We start from the raw sequence: 24,245 nt of genomic DNA, 5'->3' as shown, positions 1-24,245 counted from the left end.
GAGTCTCTTAAACATGTCATTGTCATCATATAAAAACTGACTTACTAACTTAGACTATTTGGAGAGTTAAGTGCTTGTGTTATTGCAAATTAAACTAATTAGTATCATTTCCTGACAGCTGCAGCGAGTGTTAGCAATTCCACGATTTTTCTTCAGCCGTTCATGTGGGATACACAGAGGGGAGACAGATCTGTGATTTAATGGAATGGAATCGGCTTATCATACTGAGGGCACATCATTCCACTCCCAGCAGAGGACAGCTTCCACGCCCATCACTTCCCAGTTCATCCGTTATTGTTATCTTATTAACTTATTACATAGGAAGAAGCACACAGACGTGAGGAGTCAGTGGTCTCTGAAAACAGCCATGAGATGGAAATGTGTCGGAATTTGCTTGTAGTATTACCCTTTTGGAATTGCTGAGATTACCCACTCCTTCCTTTGAACCAAAATTGTAGCTGCCCATAAAACATGCTGGAACTAATTTCCTACAGCATCTAGCTTAATTGTTATAAAGCAGCTTTATAAAGACGCCCCAACCGGAGCTTCCAGCATCTGTAATTGAACAGCTAAAGCAAAAGGTTACGTATATCATCGGCTTTCCTCTGGAGCCGATGAGCTTCTAACCATGAATGGCTGTCGAAGAATAACGATAGGTGCTTTGCAACATTAAGCACAGGGAAACTTACATAATGACTTCACCCCATTAAACACAAAAACTAAGGGGTTATTGAGACTGGATACTATCAGCCACAATCTGATAGCCACAACCTCACAACAATGAGTTTCTATATTGGTTAAAGAAGTGACAAACAGAAGCATGAAAAAGAAAAGGAGAAGGAGAGAAGAAAGGCAAGACAGAATGAAATATATATATATATATATTTACATATATATATACATATATATATGTAAAAAGCAGGAAAACCAAGGATCTCTAACAGCTATGTAGCAAGGAGTTCAGATCATAATGGACTCTTGTACTCCACTCCTGATTTTGCTCCTTACTTCTACTAATACTGATTTTTCAGCCCATATTTAATAAGACAGCAGAGGACTCAGCAACATCTCTGGGGCTATTTAAAGTAAAGCAGTTAAGAGGTGAAAGAGGGAGCTAAGAGCAAAGAAAAAGAAAGAGGAACCTCTAATCTGTCCTGAAGGAATATAAATCATTTATCATATAAATAATTGACTTTCTTACAAATGACTCAACGGAGCAATTTATTGTGCTTTCTTCACTGTTTAGGGTTACTTTCTGCCTAGGACAGACTGAAGGATGACCTGAAAAGGAGTAGTAGAACTGGGAACTAGACCTCATCAGCTATACATTAGAATCACTGATTAAAAAAGAATCTCTGAGATTGGTCTTGGTATTTTCAAAAACCCCATGATGATGCTGATGGGCAGCAGGGTTAAGAATCTCTAGGATAAAAGGAACTAGGGGGCTTCCCTGGTGGCGCAGTGGTTGAGAATCCGCCTGCCAATGCAGGGGACACGGGTTCGAGCCCTGGGCTGGGAAGATCCCACATGCCGCGGAGCAACTAAGCCCGTGAGCCACAACCACTGAGCCTGCGCGTCGGGAGCCTATGCTCCGCAACGGGAGAGGCCGCGACAGTGAGAGGCCCGCGCACCGCGATGAAAAGGGGCCCCCCGCTCGCCGCAACTGGAGAAAGCCCTCGCACAGAAACGAAGACCCAACACAGCCAAAAATAAATAAATATAAATTTAAAAAATAAATAAAAAAAAAAAAAAAAAAGGAACTAGGGTCAGCAAATCTGGAGAAGAGCCAAATGGCAAGGTGGTAAACAGGATGGATCTCTTAAAATCTCCAAATTGTTGTTGAAAGGCAGGGAGAGTACCAGACATGTAAGCAGCCTTGAGCTTAGAACTCGACTTCCAGGAAGACATCCTACAGAAGTACACCTATGTGGGCCGTATTACTGGTTGCAATAGCAAGAGACTGTAAGAAACCTTAAAAGACAATTGGTTAAATAGATTGTGTATAACCACACAATGAAATACTACACAAAGTTAAGAAGAATGAGGCAGATCCTTCACTGCTAATGTGGACCAACCTTAAGACAAAACTATTAATTTAAAAAAGCGAGATAGAGAACAGCCTATATGGTATGCTATCATTTTTGTAAAAAAGAAAAAATGAGGATATACGTGTTTGCATAATCATAGACTATCTATGGAAAGATACTCAAAAATCTGGTAACCATAGTTGCCGTAGTTATCTCTGGGGAGGGGATTTGAGAAACTGGGGTTCAGAAGAAGAAGAGAGACTTTTCACCATATGCTCTTTCGTACTGCTTGAATTTTTTTTCAGTGTGCAGAGTACAGATATTGCCTCTAACATTAGTTGATTTTAAAAATTAAATCTCTTCAGTAAGATATGTTCTATTATTTTAATTCTTCTAGAATGCTACACTGCTATCACGTAGGCACGGTTGCATTTCTATAACTTATACTCTAAAAAAATCCTGTCATTTTTTTTCCCATTAAGCAAACTGATAATTCTGTGGGTTTAACTCTTTCTTCATGAAATTTTTGTTAAAATGATCAGCTTTTATTGTGATATTTATCCAGTTTGGTTCCATGCAATGGAACTATTGCTTATTGAGTCCTAATCGATTAGGGGTAGACTGCTTCAACTGTGCTGTTGGAACACAAAAGATGAATGTTCTGACCACGATACCTGGTAGGAGGGGCCTCGATTTGTCTTCGTTGGATGATGGAATGATGGAGGCATGAATGATAGAGAATAAAGCACAGAAATTTCAGAGATTGAACAGCGGACACTGCAAGTTCATGCCAAAATTTTCACCAGTCGACAGTTAAATGAGAATAGTAAGGACACGAAGTGGGTTTTTTTTTTTTTTAAAACATCTTTATTGGAGTATAATTGCTTTACAATGGTGTGTTAGCTTCTGCTTTATAACAAAGTGAATCAGCTATTCATATAAATATATCCCCATGTCTCCTCCCTCTTGCGTCTCCCTCTCACCCTCCCTCTCCCACCCCCCTTGGTGGTCACAAAGCACCCAGCTGATCCCCCTGTGCTATGTGGCTGCTTCCCACTAGCTATCTATTTTACATTTGGTAGTGTATATATGTCCATGCGACTCTCTCACTTCGTCCCAGCTTACCCTTCCCCCTCCCTGTGTCCTCAAGTCCATTCTCTACATCTGTGTCTTTATTCCTGTCCTGCCCCTAGGTTCATCAGAACCAATTTTTTTTTAGATTCCATATACATGTGTTAGCATATGGTATTTGTTTTTATCTTTCTGACTTACTTCACTCTGTATGACAGACTCTAGGTCCATCCGCCTCACTACAAATAACTCAGTTTTGTTTCCTTTTATGGCTGAGTAATATTCCATTGTATATATGTGCCACATCTTCTTTATCTATTCATCTGTTGATGGACACTTAGGTTGCTTCCATGTCCTGGCTATTGTAAATAGAGCTGCAGTGAACATTGTGGTACATGACTCTTTTTGAATTATGGTTTTCTCAGGGTCTATGCCCAGTAGTGGGATTGCTGGGTTGTATGGTAGTTCTATTTTTAGTTTTTTAAGGAACCTCCATACTGTTCTCCATAGTGACTGTATCAATTTACATTCCTGCCAACACTGCAAGAGTGTTCCCTTTTCTCCACACCCTCTCCAGCATTTATTGTTTGTAGATTTTTTGATGATGGCCATTCTGACTGGTGTGAGGTGATACCTCATTGTAGTTTTGATTTGCACTTCTCTAATGATTAGTGATGTTGAGCATCCTTTCATGTGTTTGTTGGCAATCTGTATATCTTCTTTGGAGAAATGTCTATTTAGGTCTTCTGCCCATTATTGGATTGGGTTGTTTGTTTTTTTCATATTGAGCTGCATGAGCTGCTTGTGAATTTTGGAGATTCATCCTTTGTCAGTTGCTTCATTGGCAAATATTTTCTCCCATTCTGAGGGTTGTCGTTTCGTTTTGTTTATGGTTTCCTTTGCTGTGCAAAAGCTTTTAAGCTTCATTAGGTCCCATTTGTTTATTTTTGTTTTTATTTCCATTTCCCTAGGAGGTGGGTCAAAAAGGATCTTGCTGTGATTTATGTCATAGAGTGTTCTGCCTATGTTTTCCTCTAAGAGTTTGATAGTATCTGGCCTTACATTTAGGTCTTTAATCCATTTTGAGTTTATTTTTGTGTATGGTGTTAGGAGTGTTCTAATTTCATTCTTTTACATGTAGCTGTCCACTTTTCCCAGCACCACTTATTGAAGAGGCTGTCTTTTCTCCATTGTGTATTCTTGCCTCCTTTATCAAAAATAAGGTGACCATATGTGCATGGGTTTATCTCTGGGCTTTCTATCCTGTTCCATTGATCTATATTTCTGTTTTGGGGCTAGTACCATACTGTCTTGATTACTGTCACTTTGTAGTATAGTCTGAAGTCTTGGAGCCTGATTCCTCCAGCTCCGTTTTTCTTTCTTCACATTGCTTTGGCTATTCGGGGTCTTGTGTGTTTCCATACAAATTGTGCAATTTTTGTTCTAGTTCTGTGAAAAATGCCATTGGTAATTTGATAGGGATTGCCTTGAATCTGTAGATTGCTTTGGGTAGTATAGTCATTTTCACAATGTTGATTCTTCCAATCCAAGAACATGGTATATCTCTTCATCTGTTGGTATCATCTTTAATTTCTTTCATCAGTGTCTTATACTTTTCTGCATACAGGTCTTTTGTCTCCTTAGGTAGATTTAATCCTAGATATTTTATTCTTTTTGTTGCAATGGTAAATGGGAGTGTTTTCTTAATTCACTTTCAGATTTTTCATCATTAATGTGTAGGAATGCAAGAGATTTCTGTGCATGAATTTTGTATCCCGCTACTTTACAAAATTCATTGATTAGCTCTAGTAGTTTTCTGGTAACATCTTTAGGATTCTCTATGTATAGTATCATGTCATCTGCAAACAGTGACAGCTTTACTTCTTCTTTTCCAATTTGGATTCCTTTTATTTCTTTTTCTTCTCTGATTGCTGTGGCTAAAACTTCCAAAACTATGTTGAATAATAGTGGTGAGAGTGGACAACCTTGTCTTGTTCCTGGTCTTAGAGGAAATGGTTTCAGTTTTTCACCATTGAGAACGATGTTCGCTGTGGGTTTGTCATATATGGCCTTTATTATGTTGAGGTAAGTTCCCTCTATGCCTACTTTCTGGAGAGTTTTTATCATAAATGGGTGTTGAATTTTGTCAAAAGCTTTTTCTGCATCTATTGAGATTATCATATAGTTTTTATCCTTCAATTTGTTAATATGGTTTATCACATTGATTGATTTGCGTATATTGAAGAATCCTTGCATTCCTGGAATAAACCCCACTTGATCATGGTGTATGATCCTTTTAATGTGCTGTTGGATTCTGTTTGCTAGTATTTTGTTGAAGATTTTTGCATCTATGTTCATCAGTGATATTGGCCTGCAATTTCCTTTCTTTGTGACATCTTTGTCAGGTTTTGGTATCAGGGTGATGGTAGCCTCGTAGGATGAGTTTGAGAGTGTTCCTCCCTCACTATATTTTGGAAGAGTTTGAGAAGAATAAGTGTTAGATCTTCTCTAAATGTTTGATAGAATTCACCTGTGAAGCCATCTGGTCCTGGGCTTTTGTTTGTTGGAAGATTTTTAATCACAGTCTCAATTTCAGTGCTTGTGATGGGTCTGTTTATATTTTCTATTTCTTCCTGGTTCAGTCTCAGAAGGTTGTGCTTTTCTAAGAATTTGTCCATTTCTTCCAGGTTGTTTATTTTATTGGCATATTGTTGCTTGTAGTAATCTCTCATGATCCGTTGTATTTCTGCAGTGTCAGTTGTTACTTCTCCTTCTTCATTTCTAAATCTATTGATTTGAGTCTTCTCTCTTTTTTTTTTGATGAGTCTGGCTAATGGTTCATCAATTCTGTTTATCTTCTCAAAGAACCAGCTTTTAGTTTTATTGATCTTTGCTATTGTTTCCTTCATTTCTTTTTCATTTATTTCCGATCTGATCTTTATGATTTCTTTCCTTCTGCTACCTTTGGGGTTTTTTTGTTCTTTCTCTAATTGCTTTAGGTGTAAGGTTAAGTTATTTATTTGAGATGTTTATTGTTTCTTGAGGTAGGATTGTATTGCTATAAACGTCCCTCTTTGAACAGCTTTTGCTGCATCCCACAGGTTTTGGGTCATTTTTTTTTTTCATTATCATTTGTTTCTAGGTATTTTTGATTTCCTCTTTGATTTCTAAATGATCTCTTGGTTATTAAGTAGTGTATTGTTTAGCCTCCATGTGTTTGTATTTTTTACAGATTTTTTTCCTGTAATTGATATCTAGTCTCATAGCGTTGTGGTTGGAAAAAATGCTGGATATGATTTCAGTTTTCTTAACTTTACCAAGGCTTGATTTGTGGCCCAAGATATGATCTATCCTGGAGAATGTTCCATGAGCACTTGAGAAGAAAGTGTATTCTGTTGTTTTTGGATGGAATGTCCTATAAATATCAATTAAGTCCATCTTGTTTAATGTGTCATTTAAAGCTTGTGTTTCCTTATTTATTTTCATTTTGGATGATCTGTCCATTGGTGAAAGTGGGGTGTTAAATTCCCCTCCTATGGTTGTGTTACTGTCGATTTCCCCTTTTATGGCTGTTAGCATTTGCCTTATATATTGAGGTGCTCCTATGTTGGGTGCATATATATTTACAATTGTTATATCTTCTTCGTGGATTCATCCCTTGATCATTATGTTGTGTCCTTCTTTGTCTCTTATAGTAGTCTTTATTTTAAAGTCTGTTTTGTCTGATATGAGAATTGCTACTCCAGCTTTCTTTTGATTTCCATTTGCATGGAATATCTTTTTCCATCCCCTTACTTTCAGTCTGTATGTGTCCCTAGGTCTGAAGTGGGTTTCTTGTAGACAGCATATATACGGGTCTTGTTTTTGTATCCATTCAACCAGTCTATGTCATTTGGTGGGAGCATTTAATCCATTTACATTTTAGGTAGTTATTGATATATTTGTTCCTATTACCATTTTCTTAATTGTTTTGGGTTTGTTATTGTAGGTCTTTTCCTTCTCTTGTGTTTCCTGCCTAGAGAAATTCCTTTAGTATTTGTTGTAGAGTTGGTTTGGTGGTGCTGAATTCTCTTAGCTTTTGCTTGTCTGTAAAGGTTTTAATTTCTCTGTCGAATCTGAATGAGATCCTTGCTGGGTAGAGTAATCTTGGTTGTAGGTTTTTCCCTTTCATGACTTTAAATATATCCTGCCACTCCCTTCTGGCTTGCAGAGTTTCTGCTGAAAGATCAGCTGTTAACCTTATGGGTATTCCCTTGTGTGTTATTTGTTGTTTTTCCCTTGCTGCTTTTAATATTTTTTCTTTGTATTTAATTTTTGATAGTTTGATTAATATATGTCTTGGCATGTTTCTCTTTTGGATTTATCCTGTATGGGACTCTCTGTGCTTCCTAGACTTGATTGACTATTTCCTTTCTCATATTAGGGAAGTTTTCAACTATAATCTCTTCAAATATTTTCTCAGTCTCTTTCTTTTTCTCTTCTTCTTCTGGGACCCCTATAATTTTAATGTTGGTGTGTTTAATGTTTTCTCAGAGGTCTCTGAGTTTTCCTCAATTCTTTTCATTTTTTTTTTCTTTATTCTGCTCTGCAGTAGTTATTTCCACTACTTTTTTCTTCCAGGTCACTTATCTGTTCTTCTGCCTCAGTTATTTGTCTATTGATTCCTTCTAGAGAATGTTTAATTTCATTTATTGTGTTGTTCATCATTGTTTGTTTGCTCTTTAGTTCTTCTAGGTCCTTATTAAACGTTTCTTGTATTTTCTCCATTCTATTTCTAAGATTTTGGATCATCTTTACTATCATTACTCTGAATTCTTTTTCAGGTAGACTGCCTATTTCCTCTTCATTTGTTTGGTCTTGTGGGTTTTTACCTTGCTTCTTCATCTGCTGTGTGTTTCTCTGTCTTTTCATTTTGCCTAACTTACTGTGTTTGGGGTCTCCTTTTCACAGGCTGCAGGTTTGGAGTTCCCATTGTTTTTGGTGTCTGCCGCCAGTGGCTAATGTTGGTTCAGTGGCTTGTGTAGGCTTCTTGGTGGAAGGGACTGGTGCCTGTATTCTTGTGCATGAGACTGGATTTTGTCTTTCTGGTGGGCAGGACCACATCTGGTGGATGAAGTGGGTTTTTTGAAAGCTAAGTTTATTCAATTTAAATTCTGACTTTGGAAATTAAGACCTTCTATATTTTGTGTGTGATAAGTCCTTTCTTTTATGAAATAATTTGATAACAAATAGTAATTGTTGTTTTTAATTTTTTTTAAACTCTTATTTGGTAAAATAAAAGGGACAAAACCTATGCTGAACTCCCAAATTTTATTTTGTTTGGTAACTATGTTTGGTAATGAGAGGCCAGAGGTTATGGAACTGTCAGAACAGACTAACAATGAAAAACAGGCTTTCTGGCAATTGGCTACTTCTTATTAGACTTTTTATTTTTTATCAATTGTTCTATGTAAAACATTATTTCTTAAAGTACTACATAAAATAAGCATTAATATTAGTACATTCTCAATATGATTTGCTTTTAAAAAGAATTATCTAAACTTTCACCTTCTTTTTTTGAAATTTTCACTTGGAAAGAGTAACTCTTTTCTAAAACAACGATTTTAGGAAAATTGAAAATGAATCCTAAAATAGTAAACTAAAGCACCATGAGAAAATATTTTACATTTGATTAAAGCCATAACTGGGAAACATCAGTGCCCTTAATTCTCAGTGACCACTTACACCCTCCCTACCATGAAGGCCTGCTCATCATTAACCAAAAGGAGAACAGTATTAGAGCTGTGACAGCAACTTCGATTTGTTGACAAACTGTCGACCACAGTTGTTTTTTTTTTCCTCAAGGATTAAATTTTTGTTTTCCAGCCTTTTGGGGCCATTGTAAATTTGTATGGCTGCTTTGGAGGGAACACATAATCAAAGCGATGACCCAGTACACTAGGAAATAAATGACAGTGGAATTCAGTTCAGTTTACGGACCATCTACTGAGTGTCTGTGGCAGGCTGTGCTAGGCATCTGGGAAACAGAATGCATGATACTTGGCCCCTGTCTGATCTCAGATTGCTCACTGTCTACCCAGGATTCATGTATGTATATAATTAACCGTAATACTAAATCTGTGTTCTGCTAGAAACAAGATAAAGTACTATGGAAAGAAAAAAGGTGTGGGAGTGGGTAATTCCACCCGTGTCAGGGAAGCTTTTGAAGGGTTCTAAGAGATGTCTGCTTTTGTACTAGATCTTAAAGAATGAATGTTGAAAAAGGCTTTCTATGCTCTGATGGCTGTTATCACAAAGATCGAACTTAACCTTTTATGAGTTTGTTTTCCCCGTTAAAAACTGCCTCATTCTGCTTTGTAGATACACTGGCACTTCTTAACAACAGGGCTGTCATGCAGCAGGGGCTCAGTACATGAATGGAGAAATTGGCTAAGCAACAAAATATTGGCTAAGCAACAATAAATTCTAAAAGGTGTAATTTAAAACGGAAGATTACAGTCCCCTGATCTCTAACATACAAGATCAAAAGGGACACCTCTGAAGAAACTTTAATATGTAACACATAGACGTGATTCCTCAACTACCTAAAAAAATGTCTTGGGCAAACAGTTTTGAAACACACTTTCTACCATGAAGTTTTACAGAATTTATTTATCATCTTCCTCTCCTTGGTGATGAGATGTCAGACTTTTTAGACATCTGAATTCTAGGGCCTGACAGAGTTTGAGTATATGATCTCACCTGAGGCTAATGACTTTATACAGCTTGAAAGAGGATGTAAAATGGATGCTCAACAAATGTGGTTGACTGACGGTGGTGTCTCTTTTCTTAGAGAAGTTAAATTAAGCACATCCCATTTAAAAGAAAATTCTTTGTTTTGTCTCTACACTGGGAAAGAGAAAAAAGATCCCCTTTTCTTCCTCCTATCCTTCCCTCCTCCTCCTCCTTCTTCCCCTTCTTCCTCTTCATTTACTCAACTTGACAAAGATTATTCTTGTGGCCTTGGTTCATTTGTGTTTATTCTCTGTTCCAATAGGTAGTTCTGGAATCTCCCCAGTGTATATGTTCATTTTCCATTTGATTCCACCCACAGATCAACCTTCTATCCCCTAAGAGCTGGAGATAGAGTCTATTTCTTTCTTCCCCCCATAATTTCCTTCCTTGAGTAACACCAATAAATCCCTAAGGAGTCCAGGGTTGCTGTTGCATACACTTATTTTAGTGACTGAAACAAAAAACACACCACCTTTTCACTGCCTCCACTCCTAAACATGGTGAAGAAATATTGCACAGGCAGAGAATGAAAGTACTTTTTAATTGGAGAGAGGGTAGGGCTTCAAAAAAGGATACCTTAAACAAAGAGGTATTTAATTATTGGTAACGTGATGAGGGGCCAAAATATTCTGATGTTGGACCAAAATAAATTTCATGGTTTCAAATGAGGTCAAGTCAGTTATAATTTTTTGTAGCCATGGAGAGTCACCACCTGGACTCAATTTCCATACTACAGGCTCTGTGATACCATTTCATGTGATGTCTGGCTGACCATTTGTGGTGTCAGAGAGGTGCCAGTATCTATCTACACAATAGAACAGAGAAACTATTACCCCCTTTTAGCCAGATGTCCATTTTTTGAATAGCCTAGGCAGAAATTTGAATGACACTCTGTTAACAATTCAAAACTCCCTCTGTTCTGTAAGGAAACAAAACATATTACGGTACAGTCTTCTGCAGATTCAAAAGCAACAGTGGTGGCTCTAAAGGAACATTAATGGCCTATTGGATAATAAGCATGTATGTTTTATTAACTGCCTAAATAAGCATTAGCATTGTAGATTTCACTGCAGGCTATATACAGCCCTTTCTTCAGAACTCCAGACATGGAGCCAATTATTAATTCTTTCACAAAGTAATTTACCCAACAAGGAACATGTTGAAAAATGATTCTTATGCCAATATTTCAGTCTTTTCTGAAGATGTTTCCCATTTAAAATAATGGAAATTTGGCCTGAGTTACTGGAAGGCCCTGGACAGCAGCGGTATATAATGAGAAAGTTTGTCATTTATTAATTTTACAATTGTTATTCATTTAAAGGAGAAACTAGGTAAAACTTTATACTTACAGAAACTTATTTTCTCAATCTTTGCAGCTACCCAATAGTTTAGCTGATAATACCATCCCCATTTCACAAATGAGAGGTAAACAGAAAGGCATGAGATAGAATTGAAGCCTGAGTTTTCTGATGATTTAATATTTTCTTTTAAGATTATCTCTTCTAAACAAATAAACGAAAACAGTGAATGAAGCCTTACTGTGTGCCAAGCATCTTGGTAGGTGCCTTCTTTTTGTGTTAAGTCAATCTTTTTAAATTAAAAAATAATGTTTGTTTTTTATTATTACAAGACCAAGACAGATTTCAAACTAAGAAAAAAAAAAAAGGAAAAAGAAGGAGAAAACACCTACAATCTCCCTTCTCAAAGATAGCCGCAGCAAACATCCTGGGGTATGTCTCCTTCTGGCCTCTTTCTTCTTTTTTCTTCTTTTCTTTTTGTTGCATATCCTTCCATACTTTTACTTGAATGGGGTCACAATACACATACTATTCTGTAACCTGCTTTTTTCACTTAAAAAAAATCATAGGTATATTTCTATGGGAGTTCATATAGATTTTGTTTTGTTGTTAAATGATTCATGTGCATTATTGTTTTAATCAAGTAATCAGATGACTGCAAAGGAAAAGTAAAAAAAAAATTGCACTACATAGAAATAATGGGTGTTAATATTAGGTGAACATAATTCTAGATATTCCTTCTTCCTATCTAAATAGCCTCTATCATTCTCTTAAATGATTGTGCTGTATAGTTTAAGTAACCTTTTGAATAATTTTTTGTCCCAGTTTTTGTTATTATCATGTGCAAATATACTTCATTGTGCTTATGTCTCATAATTTCCTTGGGTTAAATATCTAGGAGTAAAATTTCTGGATCAAATTTTAATATATACCTGCCAACTTGCCTTCAAGAAAGTTTTTTATCTCACTGTTGCTAATTTATATTTCTCTAATAATCAATGAGTCTGAGCATCTTTTTATATATTTATAGGTCTTTTGTGACTTGCTTGTTCATGTTTTTGTGCATTTTTTTATCATAGTGTTCATCTTTTTTTATTTTTAGTTGATCCGTAAGAGATCTTTATATATTTAGGAAAATATCTCTTTGTCAAATGTGTTTTAGTTATTTTCTTATTTGTTGTTTGTCCTTCAGCTTTGTTTATGGCACCTTGACCATAAAACAATTTAGAACTTTTATGTTATCAAATCTTTTTCATCATTTCCCTTATGGGTTTGGGCATTGGTCACAACATTCAAGTGTTATTTAAAAAAATATATCTTACATACTTTAATTTTTTTTATACTTACATACTTAAAATAAATATAATAATTTTCTGTAATTTATTTTTATATATGGTCTGAAAAATATATATGGTTTATATATATTTTATATTTGGTCAAACATGTTTTTCACCATATTCTGCCATTTGTCTACAAACAGTTTACTGATCTGAAATATCACCTTTTTCATAAATTCCTGCATATTCTGTGGTGTGTTTCTAGATTATTCTGTTTCAGTGAACTATCTCCCTATTCCTGTATTGGTGCCTCACCATATTATTTACTAAAGCTTAAGAGTATATTTTACTATGTGGAAGGAGAATTTTTACAACGTTATTTATCTTTTTTCTGAAATTTTTTGGACTATTACCATGTATTTATCTTCTATATGAATTTTGGAATCAATTTGTTAAGGAATCAAAAAAATTTTCTTTGCCATCGTTAACTAACCTTAAGAAGCTAGAGGATTTGTAAATTCAAGCATTATTCTTATTGGTCAAAATTCATATGAAATACAGATACTGGGTTTCAATAAAAGCCCAAGAATTCTGTAAGATTCTTAAAGTAAAACTCTTTCAACAAATATTTGTATGTCTGCTATAGTATTCTCCATAATTGTTAGTTTTCTATCATATATTGGTGTAAATAAGATTCATGACATGAGAATGCACAAGTTTGTGTTATGGTTTATAACATTGCATCTGAAATTAGAGCAAAATAACTCATAAAGTTTCTGTCATTCTGTTACCTATCATCTAACCATATTGGTTCCCATGCTTTGGGGGTATTGTCTGACTCAGAGAACACTCACTAAATGTACATAATAAATAACTCCAAGAATAATGCAGACAGGATTCTATCTGTGTCTTTATATCACAACCAGCAGGGGAAAAAAATGGAAGCTCAAAATGTTTGCTTCAACATAACAGCCCTTGGTGTTCCTTGGCCTCCAAACAAGCTTCAGGATACAGTTTATCAACTGTCAATAGGCAAATGCATGTTTTTCTTTTCCCATGAGCTGATTAAAGTTGTGGTCTCTTGTAATTCATGGCATTCCATTGTATTTATTTCTGCTGGAATTTTCAGGCTGAATTACTGTAACTAATATACCACTAAGTCTGTGCTGCAAAATCCCTGACCTTTTGAATCTTCCTTTTTAGCAGAAAATTGGCATAAGAAATTTCAACACAATAAACACTTTAATTTTTTTCTTAATCTTGATCCACAATCCATATGGTTCAATTTAATTATGTCAGAGAATCTTTGCCACCAGTATCAATTTGGATTAAGAGGTTTTGAAGATTGTGGTGATAGGAGAAAAAGAGAGATGAGATCATTCTATTTGCAGTGGATTATTGGGGGGAAACAAAAATATGAAATGTGAAATCCTTTGGCCTTTTCTAAAATAATTTGTGCCCACAGCTCATTTTGAGTAAATAGATTTGCTGGTCTCTAAACCATGAGATCTGAGAATTTTTAAAAATCTTTCATATAGGATTGAAGAATATCTATGCCCACCTATCAATAACACAATAATGGACTGTTTGTATCCATGTAGAGGGATATCCTGCAGTATAGAATTGGGAGAGATTTTGAAGTAAGAGATGAAGTGGAAGCAGCAAGAGAGGGTGGTATGTTCAGAATTTGGCAGGAGCATTGTGGGTATAAACTGATATTTCTACTATCTTAGGAGTTGACAAACTTTTTGTAAATGGCCAGATAGTAAATTATTTTAGGTTTTATGTATGACATATAGTTTCTGTCGCTGCTGCTGCTGTTTCATGTTGCTTTTGTTTTGTTTTATTTTTGCAATTCTTTAAAAATGTGAAAACGACTCTCAGCTCACGGACTGTTCAAAAACAGGCCATGGGTTCAACTTTGCGCACTGAGCTCACGCTGACAACGCCTTTATGGAATCATTGGAAGATAAAGTCACACATAAATCATCAGGCTGCGAGATGCTACTGAGGGTAACTACAATCATACCTTACATTTTTCTTCTGCTTTATAGTTTACCCAGCGTTATCCTTGGACATTGTCCCATTTGATCCTCAAAATAACACTCATGGCAGACGTCATTATTCCTATATTAGAGAAGAGAAAGCAAGCTCAGAGAAGTAGTGACTTGCCCAAAACTACACAGATGATAAGGGGGAAAGCCAGAAATGAATGCATCTTGTGATTCAAGTTTGTTGCTCTTTCTATTAAACTCAGATTGAGTCAGAGAAAGCGTTGGTAGAAAGAAAACCAGATTGAGGAAGCTGTTAGCTCAGGATTAACATGTCTGTCCTCTGGGACTCCCAGCCTTAATGCGAATAAAAACCCAAGAACACACATTCGCCACTTCTTCCACAGTGCAGTGGCCCTAAGGCTTTGGTGAATTACCACATCAACTTGCAGCCAACTCAGGATTTGGGGAAATCTCTAGTTAGCTCATTATTCCCACCTACACTGATGAAAAGAAGATGTGATTTGTGCTTTATTAATGCTTTAGAAGGCTGAGCACGGAAGTGATAGTTTAGGTCCCAGGAACATACTCCGAGATACCTTGGATTGACGAAGTTAGGAGAGCAACAACTGTTCGTTTCCTCAGCCTGCCAACAGGAGTCCAAGCAATGAAATACAACAGAATTGTTTGGAAAGACACGTTAACTCAACTTGTGTGGCCCAGAGGCTAATCAGCATCTACATCATAAAGACTAGGCAAAGGTACATATGGGACTCATTCCTGCATTTTTATGGGTTAGAGACATGAACTGTGTATCCCGTTACACAGCAGAATGGCACCAGTATGGGAGAGATAAGGTCCAAAAAATACAGTAACTTTATGAATTATATTGTGATATCTTTTTCACTAAACATCATAGGCAAGAACTGTTCAGTGATATTTATTTCTTGATTTGGGTTTTTTATTTGCTGTTTCCTATATTTAAAAGTGCCTGTCGCTCTGTTACACTTATTAAATGAGTGTTACCAGAGTGCTGTGACCACTTGTGGGTTCTGCAACTTGAAAATGTGGAAAGGTTGGAGAAGGTTCAGAAAAGACTATGAAAAATAAAAGTGCTAGGAAAATAAAGCCTGAGAGGCAGGGTTAAAGGGATTTATTTCTGCTGAGTTTTAAAAAAGCTTAAGGATGACTGATGCTGTGATTAGTGATCACAATGAAGATTTTTTTACGTAGAAGGTACAGAGCAATCGTTTTCTCTTTCTATTCAGAAAAAGAATGCAAGAGCATAATCTAGAACTTTGATTTCCAATTTGTGGACTTCAGACCTGGTGAGAAGGACAGAGAGGGAGGTTGCTACTGAATTATTTAAAGAGATCCTCAAATTTATTTTATTTTATTTTATTAAATACTAAATACAAGAAGTATAATGATTTTTTTTTTTCTGGTGTGTAATGTTTGCCATTAAAAGGCGGCCTTTGTCTTCGAAAAGGTTGAGAATCACTGAGTTTGAATATAACATTGGGATGTGAGTGTGGTACAAGATGAATTTCTTAGCAATAAGAATCATTAACTGACAAGCATTGTAATGTACTTTGCTAGACCAATTAAATAATTGAGACCATTACTGTTTTAAGGTGACACAGGAATTTGTTCATTTATTTATTCCATTGTTATTCATCGAGCATCATCCACGTACCAATGCATCAAGCACTCTGCTAAACCAGGAGCTACGATAGGGGCAAGGCAGGTAGTGTTTCTGGAATCACGTCACTCACAGTCTCTCGGTGGCTAGTAATACAATATATATATATTCATGCCCAGCATGTGAGATTGCTTCCATTCCTGTAATTCTATTATCTTCTATTTAATAGCAAGAATAACAGATTTTGAAAAGTAAAGATGAATATTTACTTGTGAGGCTTACTTCTGCACTCAACATAAAATTATAACTAGTAATAAATAAAAGAGCTTCCTTTCAAAATCCTAAATTTTATTTCCCATTTGTGGAACAGCTAAAGAATATTCACTTTTCCTGCACAAATGTCACATGAATGTTTCCTGTAGTCAACAGTTATCTCACACCCCTCCCTCTGTTTGATTTTTCTCTAGGATAAGGGTAAAGAGAGTGGTAGTTTTTTAGTAGTAAATTGGCGTCATTCCATAAGATGATGATTTAATTTCCAGTTACTCATTGAGCTTTCAATTCACTTAGAAGTCTTCGCGATGATAAATTTTCTTTAAAGAACATCTTAAATTTATATTAATGGACTTGCTACATAAAGTCTATGATTACAATATAGATAAGAGATATTCATCTCTTCTATTTAAGGGCTGGACCCCAGTAAACTAATTTTTCTTGAAGCTCATCCTTTTTCCTTTTTCTTTTTGGTCCATTTAACATTGTCTTTAATGGTGTGGACAGCACAAGAAAGAGACGAGATTTGTCATCTTTTCTTCAGGAGTATTAGGAACAGTGATTTTCTCTTTAGCTCATTAATTGAAAAGTCTTAAAATACCTTCTCATATACACTTAAATCTGCAGAAACATCTAGACTTCATTCCAAATCTCTGCCTCTTATGGTGGATAGTGTTTATTGAGCACTTAAATATGAGCCAGCACTGTTCCAAATACTTTACATGTATTAGCTCATTTAATCATTGTAACAACTCTATGAGAGAGATGCTATTGTTACCCCCATGACACAGATGAGGAAACTGAGGCTCAGAGAGGTTAAGTAACCAGTCCAAAGTCAAACTGGTAAAGTCTTGGAAGTGGCTCTTCGCCATATACCCTGCACTGTTTCTCAAGAAGGAAATGGTTGGGGGTTTCGAGGCATTCTAACTGGCACACAGTAGAGAAACATTAATCAAAAAAATTTTTTTAAACATGTCTTTATTTCCAGACTGCTTCATCTGGTATATTTAATAATGAAGAGCTCTATAGCAGTGAAAAATGAATGAACCACAGCTAACTACAGTTGTCCCCTTCTTATCTGCCATTTTGCTTTCCTCGGTTTGAAAATATTAAATGGAAAATTCCAGGAATAAACAATTCACAAGTTTTAAATTGCACGGTTGTTCTGAGTAGCATGATGAAATCTCGCGAGGTCCTGCCCGGGTCGAGAATCATCCTGCATATCCTGCCTGTTAGTCACTTAGTAGCTTTCTGTCTGGGTTATCATATCTCAGGTGATTTACAATGCTTCTGTTCAAGTCACCCTTATTTTACTCTAACAATAATGGCCCCAAAGCACAAGAGATGTGTCGCTGGCAATTCTGATAGCCAAAGAGACGCCATAAGTGCTTCCTTTAAGTGAAAAGGTGAAAGTGCTGGACTTAATAAGGAAAGGAAAAAAATCGTATGCTGAGGTTGCTAAGATCTATGGTCAGAACGAATCGTCTATCCATGAAATTGTGAAGAAGGAAAAAGAAGTTGCTAGTTTTGCTGTTGCACCTCAGACAGCAAAAGTTACAGCCACAGTGCATAAGTGCTTAGTTAAGATGGAAAAGGCGTTAAATTTGCACAATAAGATATTCTGAGAGAGAGACACCACATTCACATAACTTTTATTACATTATATTGTTATAATTGTTTTATTTTATTTCTAGTTATTGTTATTAATCTCTTACTATGCCTAATTTATAAATTAAGCTTTATCATGAGTATATATGTCAGGAAAAACATAGTAAATATCAGGGTCAGTACTATCCAAGATTTCAGGGCATTCACTGGTGGTCTTGGAAGTAGCCCCTGTGGATAAAGGGACACTACTGTTTATCAGCATAGCCAAACATCACAACTTAATGTAAAGTTTAAAAAAATACACAATAATTCAATTTATATAAAGTTCAAAACCATACAAGCCAAACAATATAACTTTTAAGGACATAGCTATATGATAAAACTTGAGGGAATCCTATAGACAAAATTCAGGAGAGAGAAGGGGGAATATAATTTGGGAAAGCTATCAAAGTATTGATAGTGGGTGCACAGGTGTTTTCGTTTATTATCATTTTAGCCATTCATATATGTTAATATTTTATATGTAGTATGCTTCCTAATCACATATTTTAAGGAAATAGTATTGTACAAATGCAAGGAAATATTTTAATATCAATACAAAGTGGATTGCAGCAAGATTTCATCTAGCATGCTATAACTAACACTTTTTTAGTTAGAATTTCTATAATGACTTTTAGTCATTGTTAAGAATTTCTGTAATGACTTTAAGTCATTGAAAAATCTTTTGAAAAGTAAAAGAATAAATTATGCCTATTATTATAACTGAGGGCACACTTTCTGGTATTCACATTTTTGAAAAATTGTTTATCAGTATAAGAAGAATATGGTGACTATTAACAGCCGTACATGGAACATCACCATCACTCCTCAGTGCCGTTGGATACCAGCATTTTCTGGGTAACGCCAGAATTTCTGCCATCCTTAGGAAGGATAAGCAATATTGTCTTATTTTTTTTGCGACACTTATTCTGAATCAGGGCAGAGTTCACTATTTTTAACTGACAGATTATGGATCATAGCAACAGACCTCAATATCAACCCCAGTCACCCATGCTGTCCCTTCTGGCTTTGGCTGATATAACTCTGACCAAAGGTAACACCTCTGCCTCACTGCTTTTTCAGATATTCTCACGAGCTTGGCTGACTGTTTTTTTTTTTTTTTTTTTTTTTTTTTTGCTTTAGAGTTTTTATATTCTGGGCAATGAACTCAGGTTGGTTTACTTTTTTTTCATGGACCTTTACTTTGTTCTGTAAAGGGAATTTGATAAATTCTAATACCATACTCCAAAGTACCATTTTACTTCATCTACAGATGTGGCAAAACTTTATCGTTCACTGGGGATTTCTAGGAAGCAGACTGAACGACATAAGGTGAGAATTGACAGGCTCTAGCAGGTAAGCTAGCCAAGGACTTGGCTAGTTGACATGGCTATCATGATAACCATTAATAGTATATAACTGGATTTTTAAAAACTTTTCTTTATTAAAGCAACAGATGTTTATTATGGAAAATTAAGATCACAGAAAAACAATTAAATTACCTGTAATTAATTCTATTGGTTGTGTTAACATTTTGTATTATATACTTCCAGTCTTTTCCTCTTCTTCCATTTTTATGAGTAGATGAATACAAAAATTATATCCATCTACAATAAGAACAAAAGGACAGAAGAAGCAGTATAATCCTATACAAGTAGGATTGTACTAAACATAAGATGTGCTACCTCTTCCAGACTTCTAAACTCCTATTCAGTACCCAAGAAAAGAACAGTTTTTAGATGCCGTCAATTCTTGACTGTTACTTTTCAAGCATGAGTGTGAATTCAATAGCATAGGCGAACAACAGTGATCTAATCTTGCAAATGCCACATTAATGTTCATATGTGAGACCTGAGTTCTCTACATGTGACCGGAATCCCAAGATATGAGAGGACTCAGTGGCAGCAGTTCCTAGAACCCACTTCACTTGCCCCCATCTCTCACTTTCAGCCCCTCCCACTCTTTCTCCCCTGGCTATTTTCATGCTTGGAGACAAAAGACGTGGAGGTGGAAAAGACAGAAAAGTATAATTTTTTATTCTCTTCTCATTACTCTCCAAGTCCAATCCTGAAATCATCAATGTTGAGGGACACCGAGAAGCAGGAATGCACTTATTCACTCATTCCATCTCAATCAGTGAGTGTCTTTATTGAGCACCTGCTGGTGAGATTCTGGGCCCTTGTAGCCATGCACTGTGCTAGGTGCTAAGAGAAACCCAAAAGCTAGGTTAAATGTGATTCCTGCTGAAAGGTGTATCATTTAATTGGAGGAGCAATACTAAATAAATTCTATAATTGAAAAACAATACAAACACAACATGTATGTATGTATGCTTATGGAGAGGGGGAGGGGAGGAGAGGAAATGATAAGAAAAATGGAGCAAACATTTGGCAAATCTGGATAAAGAGTATACAGGAATCCCTTGTACTATTCTGCTACCTTTCTATAAGTTTACAATTATATTAAAATAGTTACCCCCCAAAAAAGTAAAAAAGAAAAAGAATGCATACAGTGTATAATTACTTAAAATGTGTAGTACAAATAATAAATGTTATAGGAGTTCAACATTAGCCTTTATTTTAAAAGAAATTTTTCTCTTGAAAAATTCTATGGATCCTATAGATTTTTGTGTTCTGAACCATTTGAGAATTAACCAAGGTACAAATTTTGTTTAAGATAGTGTATTTTAACAAAATAACATCATATTATTTAAAATAACACTTTTTTTGATAAGTAAAATGTGGTAGGTATATTTGCTTAATGCATTCCAAAAATAATGAAAATGAATGAACTACACCTACGTGCATCAATGTGGATAAATCTAAAAATCATAGCTTTGCGTAAGAAGGAGCACTTGCAGACTACACACCAAATATCATTCATATGACGTTTAGAAACAAGCAATAATCAATATATTATCTAGGGATATCAAGATTAAAAAGCATAAGAATGGTAAACACAAAATCAGAAGAGTGGTTATCCTTGGGAGGAAGAGGGTATCATTCAGAGGGTTGTCCAAGACATCTATAATGATTTCTTCTTTCCTAATCTAGTGGTGGGTACATGAGTGTTGGTTTTTATTTCTACATAATATATGTTATATTCTTTTGTATGCATGGAACACCTTATGATAATTTTTTTATTGTGGTAAAATATATACAACATAAAATTTAGCATTTTAACCATTTTTAAGTACAGATACAATTCAATGATATTAAGTACATTCACATTGTTGCACAACTATCCACCACTATCCGTCTCCAGAACTTTTTTTAAAAAATAAAGTTTACTTTTTAGAGAAGTTTTAGGTTCATCACAAAATTGAGTGGAAGATACAGAGACAGCCCTATACTCTCTGCTTCCACACATGCATAGCTTCCCCCATTATCAACATTCCCTGCTGGAGTGGTGTATTTGTTATAATCGATGAACCTACATTGACACAATATTATCACCCAAAGTCCATAGTTTATATTAGGGCTCACTCTTGGTATTGTACATTTTGTGGGTTTGGACAAATGTATAATGACATGTGTCCAACATTATAGTATTATACAGAGTAGTTTCCCTGCCCTAAAAATCCTCTGTGCTCTTCCTGTAACACTGTATTCTAAATAAAATTTTATCAAAACAAACCCAAGAATGTATAAACTGGATAATGTCTCATGACCATGTGGGGTTTATCCCAGGAATGCAAGGTTGTTTTCACATTTGAAAATCAAACAAACTAAAAAAGAATAATCATATGATCATCTCAATAAATCCAGAAAGAAATTTAACAAAATCCAATATCCATTTCCTGATCAGAAAACTAGGAATAGAAGGGAACTTCCTCAACCTGATAAAAAGCATCTTTAAAAAAACCTATAGCTAACATAAAACTTAATGGTGAAAGACTGAAAGCCTTCTCCTTAAGCTCAGGAACAAGCCAAGGATATTCACTTTCACCATTTCTATTCAACATCGTACTGAAGATTCAGACAAGAATATTCAAGATTAAACAAGAGAGAGAAATAACAGCCACCCATGTTGGAGAGGAAGAAATAAAATTGTCTTTATTCACAGACATGATCATCTTTGTAGAAAATGTAATGGAAATCTACAAAGAGCTAAGATAAGTGAATTCAGCAAGGTAATTGGTTAAAATCAATTGTATTTCTATATATTATCAACAGTCAGAACTTGAAATTAAAAAGCGATACTATTTACAATAACATCCAAAATATGAAATACTTAGAAATAAATTTGACAACAGATTTGAAAGATCAGCATACTGAAACTACACACATTGCTAAGAGAAATTAAAGAAGATCTAAATAAATAAAGAGATAAACCATTCATGGGGTTGAAGACTCAATATTGGTGTAAAGATAAGTAGATGAATAGAACAGAATAGAGTCCAGAAATAGGTGCACACATACATGAACAATTGATTATTTTTTACCACAGTGCAAAAGCAACAACTCAGTGCAGAAAATGTAGTTTTTTTCAACAAATCATTCTGAAACAACTGCAAATTCATATGCAAAATAATGAATTTCCATCCATACTCATACTACATACAAAAAAGTAACTAAAAATGGACCTCAGACCGCTAAAAGTAAAACATGAAATTATAAAAACTTCGAGAAAAATATCGTAAGAGAAAACCTTTGAATTTTCATCTTGAAAAACTTTCACCTTTGACCTTGAATTAGTCAAAGATTTCTTGGGTATAACACCCAAAGCATGACTTATAAAAGAAATAAAAGACAAGTAGTACTTCATCAAAATTAAGAACTTCTTTTTGAATGACACTAATAAAAGAATGAAAAGACAAACCCCAGACTGGGAGAAAATATTTGCAAAGTATACATCTGATAAAGGACTTGTATCCAGAATATTTAATGAAGAACTCTCTCAAAACTCAATAGTAAGAGAACAAGCAACCCTATTTTTTCAAATGGACAAAAGTATCAAACAGCCACTTCACCAAAGAAAATACATGGATGGCAAATAATCCTGTGAGAAGACGCTCAGCATCATTACCCATTAAGGAAATGCAAATTAAAACCAGAATAAGATATCACTATACACCTATAAAATGGCTAAAATTTAAAAGACTGACCATAATAAGTGTTGATGAGGTTGAGGAGCAACTTAAACTCAAATGGACCATGGTGGGAACATAAGATGGTACAACCACTTTGGAAAATGGTTTGCCAGTTCCTTAAAAATTTAAACAGCCACCTACCATATGAATCAACTATGACATTCCTAACTATTTACCCCAAAGAAAATAAAGCATATGTCCATATAGTGATTTGTACATGAATGTCTGTAGCAGCTTTATTTGTAATAGCCAAAAACTGGAAATAATACAAATGTCCAGCAAGAAGTGAATGGATATACAAATTGTGATACATCCATACAGTGGAAGAGCAATAAAAAGGAACGAGCTATTGGTACATAAGACGACAGGGATATATCTCAAAATAACTATGCTGAATGTCTGAAGCCAGAAAAAGAGTATATACTGTATGATCCCATTTAGGTAAAACTGTGGAAAATGCAAACTATAGTGACAGCTGTTAAGTTGCTACCTGGGTCAGAGTGTAGGGAGGAATGGAAAGGAGGGATTCAAAGGAAGGGGCACAAGAAAAGTTTGGGGGTTAACTATGTTCACTATTTTGATTGTGATTGTGGTGATGGTTTCACTACAGTGTATTTACATATATATCATATATTTATCAAATATATATACCAAAACTTATAAACATGTGCAATTTAAATACATGCCGTTCATTGTGTGTCAATTATACATCAATAAAACCACTAAAAATTTTTATAGTTCCTATGACTTCGTGCCCTTAATCATTCGAGTTAACCAAAGTCTCCAATTATGTTTAAAATCTCACAATTTCATCCCAATGACCCTAAGCATAATTGGAAAATTGAAAATTCATTAACTGCACTGTGAATTATTTTTAAGTACAGAGTTCAAGTGAACATTTATTAAAAATGCCTTTAAAAACAACTATAAAATAGTATACAGCCCTATTATAAAAATCTAATAGGAACAGCAGTATGTGAAACTCAAACTAGAATATAAAGTGAAAATTATGTACCTGTCCAAACAAAAAATATACATTGGGGCTCTGTATGAAATTCTGAAGGGGCTTTTCTCTTGGTGTGGTTCTAACCCTATGATGAAAAATATCTTTTTCTAAAGTGTATAATTACCCTCTGTCACTCTTAAATCTCCT

The 24,245-nt window shown here is 35.2% G+C and overlaps 1 long non-coding RNA gene across 1 annotated transcript in view; it reads left to right on the top strand.

The window, feature by feature from the left end:
* The window catches only part of LOC309663390, an 87,929-nt gene extending 76,536 nt beyond the window's left edge, over positions 1-11,393 (top strand). The window contains exon 10 of the long non-coding RNA XR_014265231.1: positions 11,365-11,393. This is a non-coding gene — a long non-coding RNA (uncharacterized lncRNA). The remainder of the gene's footprint in view (positions 1-11,364) is intronic.
* The last annotated feature ends 12,852 nt before the right edge of the window (positions 11,394-24,245 follow it).

This window comes from Balaenoptera physalus (genome assembly GCF_965194825.1).
Source record: "Balaenoptera physalus genome assembly, chromosome: 6".
NCBI lineage: Eukaryota > Metazoa > Chordata > Mammalia > Artiodactyla > Balaenopteridae > Balaenoptera > Balaenoptera physalus.
This window is presented reverse-complemented; position numbering and strand designations above follow the sequence as displayed.